This window comes from Alexandromys fortis, unplaced genomic scaffold (assembly GCF_014885135.2).
Source record: "Alexandromys fortis isolate MF-2015 unplaced genomic scaffold, M_Fortis_MF-2015_v1.1 scaffold_8_9099976_23576923, whole genome shotgun sequence".
NCBI classification, from domain to species: Eukaryota; Metazoa; Chordata; class Mammalia; order Rodentia; family Cricetidae; genus Alexandromys; species Alexandromys fortis.
Genome location: NW_026067899.1, coordinates 9,670,100 through 9,685,376, shown reverse-complemented (window position 1 = coordinate 9,685,376; position 15,277 = coordinate 9,670,100). Strand labels below are relative to the sequence as shown.

Genomic DNA, 15,277 nt, shown 5'->3' with positions numbered 1-15,277 from the left:
TCATGTTGTCTCTTTACAACAATAGAAACCCTAACTAAGACAATATATAATATACTATTATATATTATCAATATATAATTTTAGCAGATATATCAAATTTATGCTGAGAAAAGCCTAAGTTATTAAAATATTTTAAATTCCATATTCTGTCACTTGAAGGTTACCTATCTAAAATATAGGTCTGTATTACCTTGAAAACCTAACTAACATGATTATAAGTTTGATAGATATGGGTGACTATTAGTCTGTATTTCTTTATTATCTTGAATAGCTTTTAAGGACTAAAACTTCATATTGCATAATTAAGCAAGCTGTATAGTTATGAGCTGTGTAGGTAATACTTTAAACAAAAATAGAAATAGATGTGCAGTATAAGGACAATAACCTTAAATTTGTATCAATATACAAAAATCCTTTAAACAAGAATAGTAACATACATACAGTGCAACAAAATTAACTTTAAATTTATATTATACCAAAATCCATGCCAATGCAAAATATCTGAGATTAATAATTGTCTTTTTATCCTATATCCTTATATTTACCTAAATATAACAAACATTCATAACTCACCAAATAACCATGATCATCCATACCCCTCAACTCTTGGAAATATAGACACTGGTTTTTTTTCAAACTGCTTTCTGTTGGTTGTGGATGAAGCGTCTTTAGGGTCCTTGATAAAATTTTTAGATAATGACCAAGTTCTTGGAGGACCAGTGGTAACTTTTGTTGATAGATATCACCTGTCAAGTTTTAGGAGGTCTCCCCTGAACAAAGCTGGTCCATCTTAGACTGGAACAAATCCACAACTTCTTGTTTCCTCCATGGCTGCTAGTGTCTCTCTTGACTCTGCCCTTCTTTCCCTGTATTCAGTATGCAGTTTTTTGTCTTACTTTTGGGATCAGGGATATTTAAAACAATTGAAAATTAAACATGGGCAAATGTCAGTACTCACTGGAATTCCCTCCCAATACTATACTATATGATTTTCTGTTTCATTTTTTCCATTCACATCTTCATATTCTTTACTATATTTCTAAATCCCCATGCATGTACCCTGGCAGGAGGTATTTTTGTCGAGGTTGGTCCCTGATATATATGTTTGGTCAAAAGTGAGACCCTAGCCACCTGACACCCCTATATCCAAGAAGTCTGGGATGTTTGGGTAAAAGCATCACCCCAGCTCTTGGCATTTATCCTTGGAGTACCAATGGAGCAGGAATAGAGCAAGAAGCTCCATTTCAAGCCCCCTCCCCTGGGAGTTGTCTTGATCCGGATTCCACCTCCGGGAAAGCCCACCAAGTGCTGACTCCTCCCCAGGGAGGGTCAGGACGACTCCAAGAGGCTATTTAGGCTGCTGCCCAGAAAAGGAACATGTATTCTCGGGTTCTGCGTGGTCTCCCCCATCTCTTTCTTCCCCTTGCCATGCCTTCCCATGCCATCTGCAGTAAACATGGGCATCTTTTATTCAGTCTAATTTGGTCTGATTGGAATTATTTGCGTCGGTGGAGAGATTTGTCTTAAGAATTATTCCTGATATATGGAGGTCTCCACTGAGGGAGTCTGTTTTTTCCACGGGCCCAGCACCACGTGCCAGAAAATGCCCTTCTTGCACACTCTCCACAAGCCGAAGACTGGCTTTTGTCTCACAGAGTTCCACCCCCCCCTTTTTTTTTTTTTTGCTTTATGTCCATAGGGCTATAGGACCATTCATGTTTATTTTTGTTGATTAGCTGAGGTGAAAACTGCATGACCAGAGACATATGTCACTCATTTTTTACGACCCCATTTTGACTCGAGTTGTCCCAGTGGATGCACTGTGACAGACTTGAGTCCCACAATTGATACTTTTAAATGGGTTCTTGCAATTCAAAGCTGCTTCTTTAAATGCTCTTGGGCGGCCTTTTACAAAACTTCTTTTTAAATTGGGACCATCTTACACCTAAAGTACAAGTAAACAAGGCTCCAAAAGCCCGTGGTTTCTAAATGCATGCCTGAAAAGCACAGACACGTGGGTAACCTCCATTTTGACCTCTCCACCATCTTGGGTAAGAGTACCCACATGTGCTAGTATTCATTGACTTATTAAAATATTCCTTTTAATCTTCTTACATTTACTAGCATTGGTAAACTGTAACTAATTGGATAAGATACAGGTCTAAATTTAGCTTATATGCCCAGTTTAAAATAACAGGTAATGGTACCCAATTCTCAAGTGCCTTCACAGATCTGAGAGTATGCTATTTAACAAAAGAGCTTCTAACACAGAGACACGCCAGCTCCCACAGCATTCTATAGCTCCTCCAAGAAGATGCATGGTTGCAAAAGACCTTCTACCTCCAGGCTTGCCTTTGGGTTTGGCAAGGCCACCCACACAACAAAAAGCAGTCTTTCACCCCTTCAGCTGGATGCCACCCAGGAATCTATCTTCTCATTCTGCCAAGACAGGTAGACTAAATTCTCACACACACACAGAAAAAATCTTTGGGCCTCTTGTACTCAGCAGTTAACGGTAAGCACTGCTTCTAGGCTGATGGTTTCCAAGAACTAAGGAGAGACTCAGGATTGCCTGCATAGCTAAAAAAGCTGTCTCAGTTTTGCTTATTTATCCCTTCCAGAACTGTCTAATGGCATTTGATGACCTAAGGTACTGGTAGCTCATTAATTCATTTATTAAGTTTCCTGCTAAAAATAGAGACAGGTGTGTGCCTCTTTCACAGGCTTCATAGTTCAAGATTAACAGGTTTTAGGTGTATCTTAAAAAAATCCAGAGTTCCCAATTCCCTTTAATTGTCTTCTAAAATGTACGTAAGTTCTGCTGCTGTATCAAAAATCAGGTCTGGTAAAAAAAAAAAACAAAAAACAAAAAAAAAAAACTAAGAACCTCCAGAGCCTATTTTAACCTCACCCATTTTCAAGCATATTTTACAGGTCACCCCTGCTGTCTGGGCCAAGACCTGTTGAAATAGGAGCGGCGGCAGCTGCGTCCCCAGCACCCCGGCCGCTTGGCTAGCTCATGCCCGAAATAACAACACACAAACTGTATTCAAAGACCAACTTACAAAACATTCTCCAGACAATGCCAACACCTGCACCAGCTCCTGGGACTTCACCATTGGTACCAACTGTGATGGAGGAGGGTCCCCCAAATTCTGCCCCCCCCTTGTCTAACCACAATAAAAGCCCTCAGCCCATGCTGCTTGAGGTCTGTCCTGCTCAGCTGCTCTTTTAGATGGACAGAGAGGTCAGAGTTAACTTGCAATAAAGAATCTTTGTTTTTGCATCAGATTAGGTTTCTTGGTGGTCTTTTGGGGTTCTGGACTTCGGGCACAACAATTCCCATGGGCATACTTACATACACATAAATAAAAATAATAAAAATAAAAGTTTAACAATTTTATCATAGTACTATAGAAGCTTATATATACATATAGTAATATGTATATGTACACACATAATAATATGTATACACACACACACATATATATATCTCAAGAGGTTTAATGGAGTTACCACACAATGGCGGGATAGTACCCCAATTTGACACCACATGTTAGTAAATAAAAACCCAGAACCAGCAATTTGCTATCTCATTTTGAGATGTTGGCCAATAGAGTCAACCCCCAAGCTTATAGGTTATTGCCGATACTCTGGGCAATGCCCCAGGACCTAATGGTCTGATACTATTGCTGACTCAAAGAACACAGAGAAACCAAGCTGGTGCTTACCTGGAAGCTTCATCCCTATTGGCTAACTTTCATGGAGCTGGGAGGTGCAATGCATGACACCAGAGGAGAAAAATAATCGTCTGTCTCACCCAGCTCTGAAACCTTGCAAGCTCCAAATACAATTGGCCTGACAAGACATGCCCACTGACGCAATAGGGGCACAAATGTCATGAGAGTCACCCACACCTTCTGACTGTATCTAAGGTCTGCTCCAGGAGATGGAACCGGTATCTAGCACTGTTAAAGGGGCCAAGACCTGTGGCTAGATAGGCCATAGGCCTTAAGAAAGAACTCAACACTGTTATTCTGCTAAATGGAAATCGTATTAAAATTACTCCCAGTAACATTTCTACACCAGTAGATCAGAACATATCTTACCTTTCACCAGAGAATCTTCTTGTGTAGATGCCAGTTAACACAAGTCTCTCAGTGGGTCAATGTGCAGAGAATAGGAGACCGTTGAGTGCTCAGCCCTAAGTCAAACATTCATGTCCCACTCCTTCCTCCAAGGCTCAGGGATCTTTTCAGAAGACGTATGAACTAGAGGCGGTGGATAACATCAAGGAAACAGTACTTTCTAGACACAGCAGGGCAGTTGCACGTATGAACTCAGAGGGATGAGACAGCATGTACAAGATCTAAGCAAGCTCAAGCCACATAGACTCCAGCATCGAGGTGAGATGGTAGGTACCAAATCCCACCATTAGCTAAGGAGCTATTAATAGCCGCAGGGAGAGCGGGAAGAGTCAGTTCTCTTCATTCTCTTTAATTATACGATCCTTGTAGGTTCAGCCACAATCTCAGGACTAGTTGGAACAACACCAACTAGACTAGATGGGGAAAAGTGGCTCCAAGTTGGGTCAGAAGAGGGGGAAAGTTTGAGATGGGGATGAGTTGGGCCAGTGAATATATTTCAACTATGCTTAAACATTTTCTATGTATATATGCTGTGTGCACAGTGTTCCCTGGTGGACAGAAGAGGTCACTGGGTCCTCAGGAGGTGGGGTTACAAGCAGCGGTGTGTGAGCGGCTCACTGTGGATGCTGAAAATGAACTAGGATCTTAGCTGTTGAGCCAGTTCTCCAGCTCCTGAAATATCTATTATTTTCAGACAGGGGCTTTCTTTGTCGACCAGGTCTTTTAATTTTTTTTTTTTTTTTTTTTTTTTTTTTTTGTTTTTATTTTTTTTTTAGTGTGTGTGTGTGTGTGTGTGTGTGAGAGAGAGAGAGAGAGAGAGAGAGAGAGAGAGAGAGAGAGAGAGAGAGAGAGAGAGAGAATGTGAATTTGTACCATGGTTGGCACACTCAAAGGTCAAAGAGGCCACATCTTTGGAGCTGGACTTTCAAGCTGTTCTGGGCAGCCCATCCTGGGTGCTGGAAAACGAACTTGGCTCCTCTTCAGCTGTAGTGCAAACTGTTAATCACTGAGCTATTTCTCCAGGCTCAGTAACAATTCGTTCTTAGTCTTTCTTTCTTGTGAGTTTCACAATTCCATAATCTGTTCTCTTCCGTCATCCAATAGTTCCGTCGTGATATTTGATTTACGAATACATTGTCTTTTTTGTCGTTGTTATGAATCTCAGGATATCTGAGAAAGTGAGAGCATTCCATATACACGGTGAGAAACCTAAATGGAGATGATGCGCTAGGAACTGTCAGTATCTCTTTATCTCTTGGGTAACATTGCTTTTTGAGTATCCAATACAGAGCAGAATTGAAAAGGTCGTTTATTGTTAATTAGTATTTTTTTTTCAGTACTGTAAACAGCTGAACTTAAAGAGGCAGGAACACTGGGAAAATGTCAATTTCCTGGAGATCTCTAATCCCTTTTAGGCAGTGAAGGCAAGAAGGGGTAAACTGAGACACGGAATCGGCCTGTTTATCGCAGCCTTGGCTTCTCGAAGTGACCACTGTAAGTTTAATTCAAGTTTTTACTTTTTGAGGAGGGCCGCGATGTTGAAGGACAGAGCCAAGGAGACAACAGCAAAGAGCAGAACCAAGGAGTTGCAGAGCCGCTTAAAGCAAAAGCCACTAAAGTTTCCAAAACCGGGAGAGAGGCGTGAAGTCAGCTTGGCGCCCTGAGAAAAACAGGAGGGCCGAGCGGCCCGCCCGACTTCCGCCTCCCGGGGCCTGGGCGAGTGGCGGCCCGCGCGTGCGCAGTACGCCCCTCTCCCCCCCCAGCCCGCTCCTCTCCCCGGCGGTCTCCAATTGGCGGTGCGGGAAAGGAAGCCGAAGGGGAGCCGGGAACCCGGAAGTACTTGTCGGCAGAGGCCTGGGCGACTCTTTTGAATGGAATCGGGCTGATTCATCGCCGGTTCTCGGAGCCAGGTCCTTGTTGAGTGTGAGGCGCTGCTCCCGTCGCCGGGTTGCCGCAAAGCCAGGTAGGGTGCAGACCGCGACCTCCCTGCTGGCGGCCTCAGCCGAACCCCGAGGCGGGCCCGGGAAGATCCGGGAGCCAGCCGCGCTAGGCCGCCGCAAGCCCCGGGCTTTCCTGAGTCACGTTGCCCGGCCAGGTTGCCCGTGGAGTCCGGGGCCTGATGGGAAGCACCGGCCCCTTGGCCTTCTCTTCCTATATCTCCGGCTCTCTGGCAGAGTCCGGTTTGGATGTCACCTCCTTGCAAACATTTCTTCGTTCCTCTAGCTTAGGAGCCTTTTCCCCATCAAGTAGCAGAACCCTGTTTATGGCCTGTTTGTGTTCGTCTTCAGCCCTCCCGTGTTGAAAACTTGTATACAGTCTGAGGAAGCAAAGGAGAGAGGGTGGACTGAGCTAGTTTCAAGAGTGCATGTTTTCTTCATCGTTTGTATTTTAGGTTTAAAAACCTTCAGAGAGGCATTGTTTTTGATCCTGAATATTTTTAAAATAAGGTTTGGTTATTCCTGCTGTGCCATTGCTTGCAGTATTTGCTCCATTTGGGTGCTGGTCTGTGGGTTGGTTACAATTCTTTTTATAAGTAAAGTAGAAACCAGCTACCGCTGCTGTGGCTTATTGGAACTCTGTTTTTCTGTGAATCGAGGTCTTTGTCAAAAGAATAACGTCAACATTTCAAAAGTCTTAGGAAATTTTGTGATCGTTTGTTTACTTATTAACTTATTTGGAGACAAAGTCTCTGTATTTCTGTTTGATCTAGAACTAATTATGTACACCACGCTGGCCTGCCTCAGTTTCCCAAATGCTGCAATTACAGGCTTGTAATCCCTCCCACCTCAGCACAGAGTGAAAAATGATTGGAACTGAAATGACAACCAGGTTCCATTTCGTGGTGAACAGTTTTAATCCCAGCCCTCTGGAAGCAGAGGCAAGTTTATCTTTTTGAGTTCAAGGCCAGCCTGGAGAAACTGAGTTCCCTGTCATCAGGGCTGGCTGGATACACAGTGAGGCCCTGTCTCACAACAAAAAAATAAAACCCAAACATTAATAAACATTTGCCATAAAAGGCTTTCAAATTAGCAAAGAAATACAGTTCTAGTGTGATCACCCCCAGCACTCGGAGGAAAAGGTTGGGGAATGGCCGGAAGTTTGGGGCATCCTTATTTGTGTAAACTGGTTACAGGCAGTCCAGGATAAAGGGAAAGACCTTGTTCTGTAACTTCAGATAAAAGCATATGTGGTGGTTTTTTTTTTTTTTTTGTGGTGGTGTTTGTTGTTGTTTGTTTGTTTTTGAGATGTCGTCTCTCCACACAACCCAGGCTAATCTCTAACGGCTGTGATCCCCTGCCTCAGCCTCCCCAGTGCTGACATTTTAGGACTGTGCCTCAACACCGAGCCCTTGTACTGCTGCAAGCACAGTGTAAGTAAAGCAACAAGACAAGCGCTTCCCTGTGTTGAAAACGGAAGCTGCGCCAGAGTGTCAGGGAAGATAACTACTAAGGGTGGCCTTCTTGCCTGTTAGCTCACAAAGTGGTTCATTTTTAATGTTTGAATTGTACGATTTGGTGCCTAGAGAGATAGCTCAGTGTTGAGAGTACACAGCAGCGCACACTTTAATCCCAGCGCTCAAGAGGAGGCAGCGGCAGGCAGATCTCTGAGTTAGAGGCCAGACTGGTCTACAGAACGAGTTCCAAGACAATCAAGGCTACACAGAGAAACCTTGCCTCAACAAAACAAAACAAACCCCCCAAAAAGACCACCTACTACAATTGCAGAGGACCCAGGTTCTGTTCCCAGCACCATATCCAGTGGCTCACAGCGGATTGTAACTCTAGCTCTGCAGGTGTCTCCAGGCATCTGTCTGTACAGATGTGCAGATGCCCACCCACGTACACGGACGTAATTAAAAATAATACAAATAAATTTTTTAATTATCTGGCTTAAACAAAGTGCACAGGCCGTGTATGTACAGATATTAAGGTGTACAGTGGTTCATAATTAACTATAGTTTAGGTATACTTGGTTGAAAACTGGAAGTTGTCTTGAATTTGTGTAAAGTAAAATTAAATCTTGTCAAAAGAAAAAAATTTTGAAGTCATGATGTTTTATTTTAGTCTCGCCTATAGGGTTTGTGACATCCACCCCAGCCTCACCTCCTGAGACCTTTCGTAATAATGCATTGCTATTCTAGTTAAAGCGCTGGATTTCGACCACAGTGACTGGATTCATCGTCTTTTTAGACTTGCCATATAAACCTTACATTAGTATAGTACGTAGATTCAGAATCACTCATTTGAAAGTCAGTAAGAAGCAGCAGTTGTGCCTTTTTGGTTTTCATATTCCAGCAGTGTTTTGATATTCAGGGTCTGCCTGGGAAGGCCATGCCTGCTTAATGAGGTACGCACGCCATGTCTGCTTGTGATACCTTGTTATCCTCATCTGTCAGGTGAAAGCATTAGGTTGAATGATCTTTATCAGTTTTAAGAGAGCTGTAGCTGTGAAAGCATTTATTGGGTTCCCAGGATATTCCTTCCAGGCTCTGTTTTAGACACTTTTGCTCTATTGTGACAGCAGACTTGGCAAGGTTACATATTTTGTAAATGAACTTTAGTGTCTAATTCTAGAAGAAAGTAACTTGTTCTACATAATGTAGCAGGTAGATGGTGAGATCTGGATTCAGATGTAAGTTGAGTGGTTCTAGAGCCGTTCTTAACTCTGTATTTTCCTATTGCATATTTAAATTTTGAGTGCACAAGGTAGTACTTTGCAAATGTTTTGTTTAAATGTTTTAATGAGTGACATTGTAGTAGATAGCTATATTTCTTCTAAGACTAAATTCTTAGTCTTCTCAGTGGGGACTCTTGTTTTCTAAATTTTAAAATGTTCATTCTCTGAAAGAAAGAGAAAGAGACAGACAGACAGGGCTGGAGGAGGGGAGAAAGAATCTGGACAGCCTGCAGCATTCAGTCCACTGACTGCCAAGAATCCCAGGACTGTAGACCATGTGGGTTTGGTGCTCAGACTAATCATCAGGCTAGGCAGCAAGCTCTTTCCCGTACAGCCACCTTTCTCCCAATCTTCCTTTGAAGTTTGTAGTTCCAGTGAGTACTCAGGAGGTAGGGTTGCTGCAGGTGTGCCACCAGCTTGGTCTGTAGCAAGGTTCAGGCCAGCCAGGGCCACGTGTTGAGACCCTGAATTGAAAATCAAAAGGTGGAAAAATTCTATTTAAATAATTAAATTTAATTTTTACTCTTACTGATTCTGATTTTACTGGAACAAAGTGAGGAAGAAGTTCCTACTTCCACAGATTGGCGAATAGAGAATTGAAGCTGTAGAAATCTAGTGAGATCACAGATCTGAAGTAGTTCGAAAGGATTTACTATTAGTTTGAGAATGTTTGTTTACATGGGAAGTGAAGCAGTGAAGTAGGAGATGAGGATAAGCCTTAATGACGAAACACTGTGATTTTGTATGAAGGATATGTGTTTTTGGTATGTTAGGATCCCTAGTAAAGTTTGAAAGGTTGAAAACTCAAAACTAATGCAGCTGTGAAGGTCCTGCTTTTTAGATAGTCGTCGTTTCATACAGTACCAGTAAGAATTTGAGAACTGATTTAAAGTTAACATGTACATGCTCTAAAATTACTGCATTTTAGTCCTGACACTGCCCCTAGAGCTTAAGTGGTGAGTCACATTTCAAGTAGATGCTTGTTTTGTACACTTTCCTATGAGGGTTCTAGATGTCACTGTGTGTATGTGTGTTATACATGTACGTGAAACACTTCGTGTTGTGCTAATAAACGTGTTAAGCAAAGTTATCATTTTGGGGTGGAGAGAGGGGCCTCAGTGCTAATAGCACTTGTTCTTGCACAATAGTCAGCTTTGGCCCCCAGCTCCCACATGGCCGCTTGCAACCATTTGTAACTCTAGCTCTAGGGGATCTGGGGCACCAGTCATTTATGTGGTGCACATACATGCGTTCAGGCAAACCACTCACACACATAAAAATAAAGTAAATTGAAGAAAATATCAAAGTGAGTCTCTTATGAGTGTGCTCTTAAGTCCTCAGTTTTTTGACATGTGTAAGCTTATTTTAGATCTATAAACCTTTTAAATTGCTTCTATTTCTGAGAATTGAAGGTATTTTCTTTTAGCCAGGTGTGGTGGCAGCTCACACCTTTAATCCCAGCACTTGGGAGGTAGGTACTGGTGGATCTCTGTCAGTTCGAGACCAGCCCAGTCTTCAGTGTGGGTTCAAGGACAATTGGGGCTACACAGAGAAACCCCATCTCCAAAAGCAAAACAAAACAAAAGAGTTCTTTTTTTATGTTATGGTGCACAGTTTATCTTTTGAACCTCTTTGCTGAATTCTGAAAATTATGTTCCTGTCTCCCATGTGATGAATTCATTTCTGAGACATACTTGGTGTTCTGAAGTCCACTAAGTGGCTTCAGAGTGAGAAAGAAGCTGCTCTAGGATGGTGAATGCTGATGCTAAAGCCATTTTGTGTAGCGGGTACCATCCCTAGCGTATTACATGCCTATGATCGTGTTGAATGTGTTTCTGCGTGCACTGACTTCTTTCTTCTAAATGGCTCTGAGATCCAGATGTTCTCTTTTTGTGGATGAGGATGTTGCAGAGGAGAGGTAATTGACAGAGGGACGCTCTGCTAATGAATATTAGAACCAGTTTGCGTTTCTGCTGCAGGATGATAGCACATAACCCCCATATACTAAGAAAGGTAGTCATTGTTTATCTCATCCTGTGGACTGTTTTATTTCTTGCACTTTTAGATTATCTTGGTAATAACTTAAAGATAGAAAATATAGGGATGGCGAAAATGATATTCGAGATGTTAATAAGCTGTGATTTAGTGGTTATAAGTGATTATTCTGTATTTTTCCTATTTGGAAGTATAGGTAGCTCAGATGGGCAGCATCCTTTGAGTGTACCTAGCCTGGACTGTCTGTCTCTGTGAAGATTAGTTTGATAGGAGCTAGGTATAGTTCAGTCATAGAATGCTTGGAAGAAGCTCTAGGTTCGATCCTCAGGGCTGCCAAAAATCCTAAAGTGTAAGTACACGTTTAGTAGGACTGTGAGTGTGACACAGTAAAATTGTGATTTAACTGTTTTTGATATGTAGTTCTGCAGTGTTTAGTTTATTCTCTTTGTTGAATCACTGTATCACTACCTCCCATTTCCAGAGCTTTTCATTTTCCCATTTGTAATACTTTTAAAAACATTGACAGCTCATGATTTTGTTGAATGGAGGAGAGCCATCATATTTGTCTCAGTTGTAAAACATTTTATTTTTAGATTTATAAATACCAATTAGAATTGACAAATGGAATTACATGAAATTAAAAGGCTTCTATACAGAAAAAAAAAGTATCAGCAGAGTGAACAGACAGCCTGCAGAATGGGAGAAAACCTTTGCCAGTCTCACTGTCCACCAGCACGTGAATGGACCTGTAAAGGTGGCCCGTACAGTAGAATTTTATTAAATTGTAAAGAAAAGTGAAATTGTGAAATTTGCGAGAAAATGAATGAAACTGGAAATTAGGACATTAAATAAGGTCATTTACCTAGGTTCATAAAGACAAATACCATGCGCTCTCTCTCTCATATGTTGATCCTAGTCTAATTTTTATAAATGTGTATTTGTGGGAGATTGGATAAAGATCAGGAAGGTAGATGGAGTCTGTCCTATGGGGGAAATGGAGCTTTAAGAAAGGAACTGGGAAGGCAATAGGACAAATGTAACGGGAGGTGGGAAGGGAGTGCTGGGACAGGAATGGTGTCCAAGGGGAGGGGCTGGAGACTGGAAAGGCCTGATGGGACGGGTGGGTGACCCAGCAAAGTCAAGCATGATGAAAATGCTGTATGTTTCAGTTTTCTTGATTTCCTCTAATAGACTTAGTGTATTTTTCATATAAGTGGAATCACATGATGTCCCTATTGCTGTTATAATCCCCCTCCCCTGTTAAAAAAATTTAGGGGAGAAAGGAATTATTTTTATCTTTTAAATTCAGATTGTAGTCCATCATCACTTCGGAGAAGTCAGGGTTGGAGTTTGAAGCACACAGTCCCTTGACATCAACAGTTAGTAACAGAAATGAGTGTGTACCTAGTACTCAGCTAGCTTTCTCTATTCTTGCCCAATCTGGGACCCCAAACCAGGGAATGATTTTGCCCGGTTTCTGGCTATGTTTTTCCATATAAATTAAGGCAATTAAGACAGTCTAAACAGCCCCCCCCCATATGTGCCCTTAGGCCAACCTGATCTAGATAATCTTTTATTGAGACTCTTCTCAGCTCAGAGCCATTCTAGGTTATGTCAGCCTGGAAGTTAAAACCATCACTCGTGCTAGGCCTGGTTCACCCCTCCCTCCCTCCCTCCTTCCCTCCCTCCCTCCCTCCCTCCCTCCCTCCCTCCTCTCCCCCTTCATTCCTTTTTTCTTGTGCTAGGGATTGAGCTCAGCTTTTACACCAAGGCAAGCACTCAGTAGAGCTGGGCTACATTTCCAGTCCTTACGTGTTTTCAGGTTCAGCCAGGTTGTAAAATGTGTCATTACTTTGTTTTTTTTTAATAGCCAAGTTCATGCATTCTATTGTATGTGTATATGATAGAATTTGTTTATTCACTGTGTGATGGGCATATGGACTACTGCCACATTTTGGGTATCATGAATAGTAATGCTATACACATGAATGCACATGTCTTATTTTAAAGATGTGTTTTAAATTTTGTGGCATATATCTAGGAATAGAATTGGTGGGCTGTATGGTAAATAATTCTGTTTAAATTTTTGAACAACTGCCACATTGTTTACAGAACTCCTTGGTTTTTAAGTTTGAAAAAATTTACTTAGGATAGTGTTATCTCAAAATTCATAACTTCAGATTTTGTTTATAGCAGTGCTTTTCAATTGTGAGTGATTTTGCCCTACTGAGGGACATTTAACAGTGTTTGGAGACTTTTTTTTATTGTCAATGTGTTAGTCATTTCTGCTAACATATAATGTGTAGGGGTCAAGGATATTTCTAAAACTCTGTAATACAGTAGACAGCCCCACGGCAGAATTCAAGGTTCTGGATGTTATTAGTACCAAAGTTAATACTCTGATTTTTGACTGAATTTTACTGTCAGCAGAGACAAGAGTGCCTGCTGCTTTGCATTCACTTGGGATCCGCAAAAAGAATGAAACTTTTGCCAGGTAGTGGTGGCGCACACATTTAATTCATTCCAGCACTTGGGAGGCAGAGGCAGGCAGATCTCTGTGAGGTCAAGGCCAGCCTGGTCTACAGAGTGAGTTCCAGAACAGCCAGGACTGTTACAGAGAGAAACCCGGTTTTGGAAAACCAACCAACCAACCAACCAACCAACCAACCAACCAAACAAACAAACAAACAAACAAACATAAACAAAAAAGAATGAAACATTTCTCTCTCAGTGTTTATCCCTTTGCGATTGTGGGTGGAAAATGTAAACTTGTAAATTTTGAAGTGTGTTCAGAGAGGGAAGTAAAGACGTATTTAGTGTTTCTGGCCTTTTGTTTTCTTGTGTTTTTTGACAGGGTCTTATTGTGGAACTTGGACTGGTTTCAAACTCAGGGTCTTCTGCATATTTTTGAAAGCAAAAGCAATGCTTTTGTCAACATAGTAGGAATTAAAGGATAATATTGTTGCTATAATTTATTTCCCTCTCATTTTATACAGTTCTTAATGCTTTACATTTTTTTATTTTATCATAGTTGTGAATAATTAACGGGTGAACTAATTGCAAGAATTGTGGAGGTCGTTTTCAAGATAAATAATGCTAGTAGAGTCTTTTATGTACAAGTTTCGAAATTTGTATTGAACCTCTATGCAGATTAATTATAATAAAGTGATTCTTACTCTTTTTAAAACTATAAGTAAATATTATGTTTTGAGAGACCTCAAGGAATACTGAGAGCTATAAAATACCAGTCCTCAGAGTCAGTGGCAAAAGTAGAATACATTACACACGATGTAACAGTGATCTCTATACCTAGCAACTGCATGGGTGGTAAATATATCCGTGCTCTCTAGAAATAATTGTTAAAAATCAGTGTTATAGCTGTGATGTAAGAGTGTTTGTCTAGCATGGGTGAGGTCCTGTCCAGTCCCTAGCACTGGGGGGGGGGGGATGTTGACTTCTATTTCATTTGCAGAACTTTGCTTATTTTAGAGATTCTTCTAGGGGAGATGAAAAATAGTCTCAGTTCTCAATTCAGTACCTTTCTTTTTTAGGGGAGAGAGAGAGAGAGAGAGATAAACTACTTGTGAAAAATTATACCTGCCAAAATTAGGAAGAATTGGAGTTAATAAGGAACTTGCCAAATTCAACAAATTGAAGCCCAACACTGTAAGAGTGATAGTCACTGAACAGGTAAGGTTTAAGAGTGTATTTTACCTTGAACTGTTGTTTTAGGATCTGATAGATGCTATGTAAATGTATTATCTTTAACAGAAATCAAATTATGAATATGTGTGATAACCAGATTTTAGAAAGTTGTATGATTTAGAATATTTATCAATATATTTCATTTCCAAATGTTAGTATTTTTGTAAAATGTGTTCATCTTAAGTGTTTTAATTTGTTAAATATCTTTTCTTGTTTGCTGAGACATCTAGTTTTGTGAAAAACACAAATTTGACCTGCCAGATTTTTCTTTCCCTCTGCTCCCCACATCGCTCATGTATATTCACAGCATCTGGAGTCTGTGTAATATCATTAGAAACAGCACAGCGAAAGTAGCTAAACTAACACAGCTGGGAATCGACTTTGTATGTACTCTGAAATGTATGTCGCCACCCCCATTGGTTCTTTAGCTTTGTGAGATTGAAGTGGTCCAAAAATTTTTTTCTTTAGAATTACATTGTAGAGAAAAATCCTTAATATTTTAAGATACACAAGATTGTTTAAAAGGGATTGTACTGAATCACTATTTGAGTTGAGGAACTTGATAGAGATGATATTTGTAATTATAATTAGGCAGATAAGTATGGTTGTGAAGATTAGATTTTGCCTGAAATACCAAATTTTCTTGCCTTTTCATTTATACAGATGAATTTATCTGTTGTGAATCTCACAGACATGTGTGAAAGAAAAAGTCAGACAAAAAAAATCTGCGGTTCTGTTTTTATGCCATTTTA

General features: G+C 40.9%; 1 protein-coding gene and 1 long non-coding RNA gene across 6 annotated transcripts in view; one reads left to right on the top strand and one right to left on the bottom strand.

Annotated features, from left to right (window-relative positions):
- Positions 1-5,867, bottom strand: part of LOC126488326 (uncharacterized) — a 78,306-nt gene extending 72,439 nt beyond the window's left edge. For 2 of the 3 annotated variants that reach the window (XR_007588653.1, XR_007588655.1), the window contains exon 1: positions 4,110-4,912. This is a non-coding gene — a long non-coding RNA (uncharacterized lncRNA). Of the gene's footprint in view, positions 1-4,109; positions 4,913-5,021 lie in introns of those variants that run through there. The other variant, XR_007588654.1, reaches the window with a different exon arrangement.
- Positions 5,868-5,956: 89 nt separating this feature from the next.
- Positions 5,957-15,277, top strand: part of Psmd14 (proteasome 26S subunit, non-ATPase 14) — a 77,610-nt gene continuing 68,289 nt past the window's right edge. Inside the window, exons 1-2 of one of the 3 annotated variants that reach the window (XM_050121714.1) lie at positions 5,957-6,111; positions 14,372-14,510. The gene's annotated coding sequence lies outside the window, so the exon portion shown is untranslated. Of the gene's footprint in view, positions 6,117-14,371; positions 14,511-15,277 lie in introns of all 3 variants that reach the window. The other 2 variants (XM_050121734.1, XM_050121725.1) reach the window with 2 other exon arrangements.